Source organism: Balaenoptera borealis (assembly GCF_965194805.1).
Source record: "Balaenoptera borealis genome assembly, chromosome: 2".
Lineage (NCBI taxonomy): Eukaryota > Metazoa > Chordata > Mammalia > Artiodactyla > Balaenopteridae > Balaenoptera > Balaenoptera borealis.
In genome coordinates, this window is record NC_138867.1 from 124,133,500 (window position 1) to 124,144,058 (window position 10,559).

Genomic DNA, 10,559 nt, shown 5'->3' on the forward strand with positions numbered 1-10,559 from the left:
ATTTTTAAAAAAGTATATGTGTAAGTTGAATTAGATTAAAAGTTTAGTTCTTTAGTCCTGCTAGCCACATTTCAAGGCTCACTGGCCACATTCTGCTTGTGGCTACCCTATTAGACAGCACAGCTGTGCAAGAGTTCTTAATGGGGCCAGTAGTGCCCCCTAAGGGGCATAATGGAAATGTGTGGAAACATTTCTTTTTCAGTACTGTACTCACAGTCAGTGGGTGGGAGGCCAGAGATGCAGACATTCTGCAATATAAAGGGCAGTTCTGCCCAACACGATATTGTCCCACATCTCAGACTCCCACATAGGTTAAACACCTGTTTATAATTATCGGAGCCTAGAACCTGTTTGTTTGTTTTGGTGAGAGCAGTACGCTTGGCTTTAATATATATTTTGGGGGACTGAAAATGTATATAAATTAAGAGAAGTTTGTTTTATTCAGAGCTCTACCAAGAATTACATAACATTTTGAAAAACTGCTTCACAGATTGAAATGTCGCTCCTATATCAGACAGCACCTGTAGCTGTGGCATTTACAGGGGTCCTAGACACAGGTAAAGCATCTAACTACTTCATGATATCTTCTAGGGAAATCACACCCAAGCATTTGCTATTAAAATACACAGCATTTTATTATCAATTACTTTCCTTTATTTCTCTTTATATGAGAGCAAGGGCATTGTATGGGTTTTCAAAGTTATGTTAGTAGGAGGATTATTTAATCTAGTAATTTCATTCCAGAATAGTAAAGGGGTGTTGTGAAATAAGTGTTACTGAAAGCACGTAGAACCATTGTTCTAGGAAGAAGCATGGCTGCCTCAAGCCGATGAAGACTGCCACCTGCAGGTAGGAGAGCAAACTGAGGCTGCATCCCAGAACGCAGAGGACAGGAAAGAACTGCCTCAATTAAACAGCTACGTACTTTGCATCTCCCAAGTCCAAAGCACTGTGCTAGAAAATAGCGCTATGGCAGTGACCCAAACAATTAGGGCTCTGCTACTAAGGAGCTCACAGTCGAGGGTGGGAAAGTACGTGGGTCTGGGGAGGGGGGATCAGGTCAAGTGGGCACAAAGAATCAGCTGGTCAGAGATACCCCCATCCATTTCAATCCTCTCTGTTAGCAACCTGTTCAGGTTAGTTGATCCAGGAAGATATAACAAAGAGTGCTAACTTTTCTGCACATATTGCTTCAAAATTTACATCAATTTAGAAAAACATACACAAGTAATACATGAATACAGCCATTTAGAGGATAAATCTTTTAAATTAGAGAGGAATAAAGAAGAAAATAAAAGGTCTCCTTCACTCTTCTTGAAAAGTAACTGTTACTAATACATCTAGAATGTGGCCTTCCCAACATTTTATGCATTTATATACATATGTATGCAGATACAAATAGATGGTTTTGTTTTTTAAACGTAAATGAAGTTATATATACATAGATACATATGTATACAGATATATATTATAATTTCATTTATGTTTAAATATATATATTAATAGCTTTACAACTTGATTTATTTAATTTAAAAATATATCTTGGAGATCTTTCCATGTCAATACAGATAGATCCCCCTCATTGGTTTTATGATTCCATACTAACTCATTGTAAAGAATTCATTCATTCTTCAACAAATATTTATTAAGTACCTACTACATGCTTGAAACTATTCTAGGTGCTGAGGATGTAACAGTAAACAACAAAAGCAAAAAAAAAGAGGCAAAAACACTTGCCTTCATGGAGCTTAAATTCCAGCGGAGAGAAAGAGGCAATACACTTAATAAATAAGTTAATAATATATGCACATGAAAAAGTGATAACTGCTATGGAAAATATAGAACAGGATAAAGGGGATTGGGAATACTAAACTCAGAGTGGGGTGGATTGCAACTAAAAACAGGGTAGATAGAGCAGGCCTTACTGGGAAGCAGGCTTGAGTAGATGAGAAAGAGAGCTATGAGGACATTGTGGGAAAGAGTTTTCCAGGCAGCAGGAACAGCCTGTGCAAAGGTCCTGAGGTAGGAATGTAACTAATAGGTTCAAGAAACAGTGAGGATGTGACAGCAGCTGCAAAGGGCAAAAGTGGAAGCAGAAAGACTAGGTCGAAGGTGACTGCAAAAATCTATGACAGATGACAGTGGTTTAAGATCAGGGTGGTAGCAGATAATGAGCACTGGTCAGATTCTGCATATATCTTGAAGGTAGAGTCAACAGGATTTACTGATGGCATTCACGTGGGGAGTGAGAGGGGGAAAAAAAGGAATCAAAGGTGATTTATCCTAAGTACATGGAAGTACTGAACTGCATTAACTGTGATGTACCATAGCTGATGTAACCTGTTCTTTATAAACTAACATTTAGGTTATTTCCGGGTTTTCTCTATTATAAATGACCTTGCAAAGGTTATCCTCTTACACGTACCTTTATGCACATCCAGTTGGGTTTCCCAGTGAACAGTTTCACTCATCTCTCACCTTCGAAACAAGCTGATTTACTCTAACCCACCAGGGAGGACAGACGTGTGCTCAGGACATGCAAAGGAATCGGTGCGTGAAGCCAAATTAAGCATGAAGAAAAGGTTATCTTTTCTCTTTTACATTTTCCCTTCTTGCATCACCCCGTTCCCCAATTAATATTGTGCATGATAAAATCACATAACAGCTAACATTTTTGAGCACTTGAGTGCCAGGCACAGTGTTAAGTGATTGACCAGCATTTTCTCATTTTTACCCTCATGACAACACTATGAAATAAATGTTTATGTCCATTGTATAGATAAGAAGTAAAATAAGATCTTGCAGGGGACAAATGCACCCCAAAGGTCAAACACGCATAACTGATGGAACTTGGACTTTAACCTGGCCCTGAAGCTCACATCCTCAGCCATCTGCACTGTGCAGTATTTAATATAAATAAACTTCTACATTACCCTGTGATTTTTTTTCCTTGGGACAAAATACCTTCAATTCCATTTACAGTAAGGACTATGCCTGCCCCCCTAAAAGGCAGTACAGGGTAATGCAAAGGGCACAGGCTATGGAATCAGCTTTTTCTGACTGTGCGATCTTGAGTAAACAGTTTAACCCCTCTAAACCTCAGATAAGTGGGTCAGGACCCAGAGAAAACAAAACATAGCGTGGCTAATTCTCTATGGGGACTTGTGAGCATAAAAACCTCCTAAAGATTTTATATCCAAGTGTCCTCTTTGTGGCTAAAGACAGATATTGAAGTCCAGAGTCTCTACTGGAGAAATCTAGATCATTCTCTCCACTCCCTGTGGTCCCCCTGCTACAAATCAGTTTCCTTGGAAACGCAGTATCCTCCCTATCTCCCTTCTTCATGACCTACTCTCTATCCTGTGTCAGAGCTGCCACCAAAGTCACCAAAAGATTTCAGGGCTGTGGAAAGAGGATTCGCCTCAGACTCAGAAGCTGAGAGTCTAGTCCCAACTGGATCCATAGAATTGCTGTGTAACTAGAACAAGCCCTTAACCCTCTCTGAGCCTGTTTTCCCATGTCTGAAATCATCAGTAAACCAAAGAAACTCTAAATTCTCCCTCAGAATGAACATCCTACAACTCTGTCTCCAGTGGTGATGGGAAGGAAGAGAATTATGGATGCAGTGAACACGAAGAATCTTGCCTCCTACCTATATTTATTGATTTGTCAGAGGCCACAATTGATCGTCTTCCTCTGGAGCAGACGCTCAACTGCTGTTCATGCAGCAAAAGCCATTTTTTGCCTGAGGAAACAAAATGTTCTGGGAAATTTCACAAAAATTGATCTTAAATTGTCTAAAGAGCCACAAATTCACATCAAACAGGGCATTACATGAAGCCTGAGGTCCCAAATGTTGTCTGTAAGTACTTCCCCCTTATGAAAATTTTACAGCACTTCAGAGATGTGTCCTGGGCTGCCTGGCTTAACGATCATCTCTGTTGGTAAAGGCTGAGGAGCAGGGGTGACTGGAGCTGAGCTGGGTCTGACTCACTCCAAATCCAGGCAGCCGATTCATGTGCGAACACGGGTCTCTGGCCAGAGGGGCACTGGGAGCACACAGACCTCTGGGAGGATTACATCACTCCCCCTAAACCCCCAGCCCAAGGCCCCTCCAATCTACTCCGTGTCAGATTCCCAGAAACACACACACTCACCCCACCTCTACCCCAACCCCACCAACCATTACCACTGAGGAAACCTGGGGCGACAGAAAGAGACCCAGAGGAGGAACTGGGATACTGGGCTTCTGGCCTGATGACTGGTAGATCCTGACCCTAGAAATGGTCTTCTCTGGGCCTTAATTATAGTATCTGTAAAACGAAAGAACTGGACTTGAACTTGTTAACTCTGACAATCTATGATTCCGGATATGAAGAACCTCCACCTGTTCCCCTAGGAGCTATGCTGGCTTTCTGCAGTCTCTACCAGGCTCCAGGACCTACACTTGTTGTCTCTTCTGCACAGTTTCCCAGACCTTCTGTAAGGCTCTCTTCCCCTGCTCCATGCGGTCCTCGAGGAGGCACAAGACCCCACCACCATGGCCATGGTGACTGGTTCAGGGCTGGGCAGGTGAACTTGGAATAAATCAGCCGCTTGCCTGATGCTTGTGTTACCTATTGCTGAAGACCAAGCTGTCCTGAAACTTAATGGCTTTAAGTGACAACCATTTTACTCTCCCTCAAGGTTCTGTGGCTGGAATTGCAGTCAGCTGGAGGCTGGCCTGGGCTGGACCATCTGGGACACTCACTGCACCCAGCAGGCTCACTCATGCTGGCTATTGGTGCTGAGTGGCTGCTGAAGACTCAGCTGGGGCAGTTGACTGGAGCATCTTGCTTCTTCTACCCCATGGTCTCTCCATGTGGCTTGGGCTTTTTAGAGCATGTCAGTTGGGTTCCAAGAAGGAGCATTCAAAGTAGGCAAGTCCCAATTTGCCAGCAATTTATTAAGCCTCTCTTTACATCACGCTTGCTAAAATCCCATCAGTCAAAACATGTCACATGTCCAAGCTCAGAGTCACTGAGGGATGGCCGGCCCTACACAAGTGTGAGTACCAAAAAGCATGGTTCTTTGGGGGCCACCAATTAACCAATAAATTTCCTATTGTACTTAAGCTGACTTGAGTTGCTCTCACTTGTTGCCAAAATAGTTATGACTAATACAGAGTCAAAGATTTAAATTCAATTCTTGTCCTTACCACTGTGCAGCCAAAAAGTTACCTGACCTGAGATTCAGTTTCTTCATCCTTAAGATAGAGATAATATTCAGTTCAGAATATCATTATAAAAAGTTAATAAGATGAAAATCCCCAAAACATTTTTAAAAATCCCAACATTCTATACAAATAAGATGTCCTATACAAATAAGCATATCATAAATGATGATGATAAAGGTGATGATAAAGCAGGAGAAACTGAAAGTTTAAATCGCTTCAGTTTGTAATTGATTCATTTCACAAACAGTTCTTAGATATCTACTATGTGTACAATACTATTATAACTGGTTGTCTAGTGGGAGGAGACGTCCAAGCCCTCAAAGAATTTAGAGTCCAATAGGGGAAACAGGTATATATATATACACACACACACACACACACATATATATGTATATATATATATTGGATTGGCCAAAAGTTCGTTTTTTTCTGAAAGATGGCTCCAGTAGCGCTTAGTTGTCCTTAACTTCATTTGAAACAACTTTGTTAGATTGTATTGTCACAGCTGTCATATCAGCGTGCATTTGAAAAAAAACTTATCGAAATTGAATTTTTGTGTAGTCATTTTCATATTGAAGATGGAAGAAAAAAAGCAACATTTTCAGCATATTATGCTTTATTATTTCAAGAAAGGAAAAAACTCAACTGAAATGCAAAATAAGATTTGTGCAGTGTATGGAGAAGGTGCTGTGACCGATCGAATGTGTCAAAAGTGGTTTGTGAAGTTTCCTGCTGGAGATTTCTCCCTGGATGATGCTCCAAGGTCAGGTAGACCAGCTGAAAGTTTATAGCGATCAAATTGAGACATTAACTGAAAACAATCAACTTTATACCACACGGGAGATAGCTGACATACTCAAAATATCCAAATCAAGCACTGAAAATCATTTGCACCAGCTTGGTTGTGTTAATCGCTTTGGTGTTTGGGTTCCATGTAAGTTAAGCGAAAAAACCCTTCTTGACCGTATTTCTGCATGCAATTCTCTACTTAAACATAATGAAAACATTCCTTTTTTTAAAAAACAAATTGTGACAGGTGATGAAAAGTGGATACTGTACAATAATGTGGAACGGAAGAGATCATGGGGCAAGCGAAATGAACCAACACCAACCACACCAAAGGCCGGTCTTCATCCAAAGAAGGTGATGCTGTGTATATGGTGGGATTGGAAGGGAGTCCTCCATCATGAGCTCCTGGAAAACCAAACGATTATTTCCAACAAGTACTGCTCCCAGTTACCAAACGAAAGCAGCCCTCTACAAAAAGCGTCCGGAATTAGTCAACAGAAAACGCATAATCTTCCATCAGGATGACGCAAGACCACATATTTCTTTGATGACCAGGCAGAAACTGTTACAGCTTGGCTGGGAAGTTCTGATTCATCTGCCGTAGTCACCAGATATTGCACCTTTGGATTTCCATTCATTTCGGTCTTTACAAAATTCTCTCAATGGAAAAAATTTCAACTCCTTGGAAGACTGTAAAAGGTACCTGGAACAGTTCTTTGCTCAAAAAGATAAAAAGTTTTGGGAAGATGGAATGATGAAGTTGCCTGAAAAATGGCAGAAGGTGAATACTTTGTTCAATAAAGTTCTTGGTGAAAATGAAAAATGTGTCTTTTATTTTTTACTTTAAAAACCGAAGGAACTGGGCTTCCCTGGTGGCGCAGTGGTTGAGAATCTGCCTGCCAATGCAGGGGACACGGATTCGAGCCCTGGTCTGGGAAGATCCCACATGCCGCGGAGCAACTGGGCCCGTGAGCCACAATTACTGAGCCTGCGCGTCTGGAGCCTGTGCTCCACAACAAGAGAGGCCGCGATAGTGAGAGGCCCCCGCTTGCCACAACTAGAGAAAGCCCTCGCACAGAAACAAAGACCCAACACAGCGATAAATTAATAAATAAATAAAATTTAAAAAAAAAAAACCAAGGAACTTTTTGGCCAAACCTATATATATATATATATATATATATATATAACATTAACCTAAGGCTAAAAAAAAAGTGCTGCCTCAGGAGAGGAATACATTTTTCTATGGGGAGAGATGGAGGGAATAAATCATTCTGAGCTGCATGATAGGTGGGGGGGAGAAGAATGAGGGCATCTTAGAAAATATGGTACTTAACCTAGGCCATAAAGAATGTGTTGGCTTTTATATACATGGAAGAGGCAAAAGGCATTCTGGAGAGCGGTCACCAAAAGGACAAAGGCTGGGAGGCATACAGTAGGTGCTTCATGAGAAAAAGATAGATAGATATAAGTAAGTGAATAAATGGTGTTCCAAGGATAGCACAGAGTCCAGTGCTTCTGCAGTAAAGGGAAGGTGGGAAGGAATGGTGAGACAAAACCAGAGGAATAGATTGGGACCACATTATGATGAGCCTTGAACACCAGCCCAAGGATTTTCGCATTTATTTCAGTAGGGAGTCAGTGAGGATCCTGGAGTATAATAATGACAAGATTAGAATCATGTTTTGCAAAGATCAGTCTGGTAATAATGAGGGATGAACCTATACTTCCCTTTACAGAAGCAGCCCTCCGTCTGTCTCAGTCTACGGATGTTGGGGGGCCTGGTACCCCTACTCTCTCATTCTACTCCAGGGATGTGCAGATGATTCGACTTGACCAATGGGAACATTTTATCCCAGTGGCTGGCTCAGGGAGAGGTGTCTGATTCAAGCTAGGTCAATGAGATTGTCTCCTAGGACTTTGGATAGAAGTGTTGGGAAAGACGTGTTTGTTTTTCTCCCCACTGGTATTGCTAACGTAGTGTTATGTAAGGCTGAAGTTTATGGTGACCAAGAAAGCCTGCCTGAGAATGAGGCTAACAGGGAAGAAAAAGAGACAATAGACAAAGGAAGCAAGTGACTATTGGCTTCATTTGAGTTCCTGGATAGAGCTGCCCTGAAAGTAATGCACCCCTGAATTTCTATCCCATTGGAAGTGATCCAATCGTATTCCATTTGAATTGGTTTTCTTTTTGTAATGAAATGATTCCGGACTTCATACAGTCAGGCACTATGTGAATCCCTTAACAGTCATCCACTCACTTAAGAAATATGTTTAAGTGCCTACTCTGTGCCAGGCACTAGTCTACGCATTGGAAATAGTGTGAAAAAACAGACAAATATTCCTGCCCTCAAGGAACTTACATTCTAGAGTGGACAAGCAGGGTAGATCAAATGAGATTAGAACAGTAATGGGGGAGGGGCACCCTGGAGGGCTTAGTAGGCCATTTTGAGGATTTCGCTTTTGTTCTGAGGATAGGAAGGCATTAGAGAGTTTTGAGCAGAGGAGGGGTATGCACTCACGCAGATCTCAAAGGATCACTCTGGCTGCCACACTGTGTATGAACAAGGGCACGAGTGAAAGCGCAAGGCCAGTTAGGAGACCATGGAAATCAGGAAAGAGAGGATGGTGCCTCGGTCCATGGTGACAGCCACGAAGGTGGTGAGACATGGTCAGAATCTGAATCTAGTCTGAAAGTGAAGGCCAACAGGTGTTGCTGATGAATCGGACATGGGTCCTGTCAGGGAAAGAAAAGTGTTGGGGAGACTCCAACATTTTCCCTCAAGCACCTCAAAGGACAGAGTTGTTATGAACAGACGTGGGGAAGCCCAAGAGAAGAACAAGCGTGGGGGTGAAGGTCAGGCATTTGTTGTTATCTTGTTAAACTTGAGTTGCCTGTTAGACTTCGAAGTGGAGACACAGAGTAGGTGGTCAAATATTAAAGTCTCGACTCCAGAGAAAACATCTGGACTGGAGTGACACACACCTGCACCAACCTCAGAGAAAGATCAAGGGAAAGCTGCTCTGGCTGCCTTATTTTTCCTCTGTCACTGCTCCTGCTGCCACTTGTAACTGTAATCGCCTGGCCAGTCAGTGAGCTCAAACATGCTTTCCTCTGGTCTCAGAGGATCTTCTATATTCTAACAGTCCTATCCAAGAAGACTTTTTTTTTCTTAAGTTTTTCAAGTTGAAAGTTCAGCTCTAGAGATCCAAGAACATAGGAATGACCATGTGCAAAAAACAAAAACAGACTCACTGGGAACAATGTTTCCTACCTGAGAAGTCGCAAGGAGACCTGGAATTCCTGGGCTGTACACAAGGAGGAGCAATACAGGCACCAAGAGAAACGTCTGGGTGACAGGTGGCAGAGAGGGTGTCGATTCCGAATCGCGGTGGCTTTCATCAGCTGATGAATACTGAAACGCTTGGGGGGTTTTTTTTAGCTCAAAATAGGAACAATGAATATGGAGGGATCTTTTAAATATTAATAGAAGCAGTATTAAGGAAGAAAATTGAACCTATTGTTTCGCAAACAGCTGGATCTACTGAAGCAAATTCAGTGTGTATTTCTGAGGGTTCCTTTCAAAATATGCTTAATTATAATAAGCAAAAACTCCAGGGAGTTGCGCCATGGGGAAAAGACCGGTGGATTGGGAATCAGATCTGGCTTCCAACCTGATGGCAAGTCACTGACTTCTGAATGTCACATTCTAAAATGCAGGCTCTAAGATGGCTCACGGTTGCTGCGAAGTGGAAGAAAGACAATGTGCGTAGTAATGACAGATCTAGGAGCATTGAGGGTCACCACTGCCGGCACTGGGCGAGGTACCTGATGGGTGCTGTTCTAAGGCTGCTAAATCTGGAAGATACAGGGGGTAAGGCTGAGGACTTCAGAAGAAGAGTGCCTGGATTCAAATCCCCACCCTGTCACTCACTGGCTGTGTGACTTGGAGCAAGTTGCTCACCCTCTCTGTACTCAGTTTCCTCATCTGCAAAATGAGGAACATAATATTAGCTTCTAACCTTATCAAGAAGGTTAGCAACAAGATTAAATGAGCTTTGGTAAATGAAACGCTTAGCACAGTGCCCCGCACATCATAAGCACTCAATAATTATCAGTACTTATTACCATCACATGTAAGTCTCATAACACGGCCAGGAGGTGTGTAGTCATTACTACTGCTATGCTATGGCTGTCAGATTAGAGTGATGAATACCTTGTCTAAGGTCACACTGCCGGTAAGTAATAAGTATCACTAGTAAGTAATAAAGCATGTGAAATTGTTCATTATTTGTATTTTAGTATGTGGCAGGGATTGAGAGACCTTTTGGTTTTCTCCCTGATGTTGAGCTCATTTCACGGCTTCTCCTGTTCTGTTCCTCAGCTGAGCCGCTAGGAACTTCCATCTCCGAGCAGCTGCCTCCGCCCAAACATCTGCTTTTCATTCCAAGCCACATGTTCAGAGAAGCCTTTTCTGACCATCAACTTAAAACAGTCCCTACCACCCCCATCCGAGTACCAGCCTATAACGTGACCCTGTTTTATTTTCTTTAC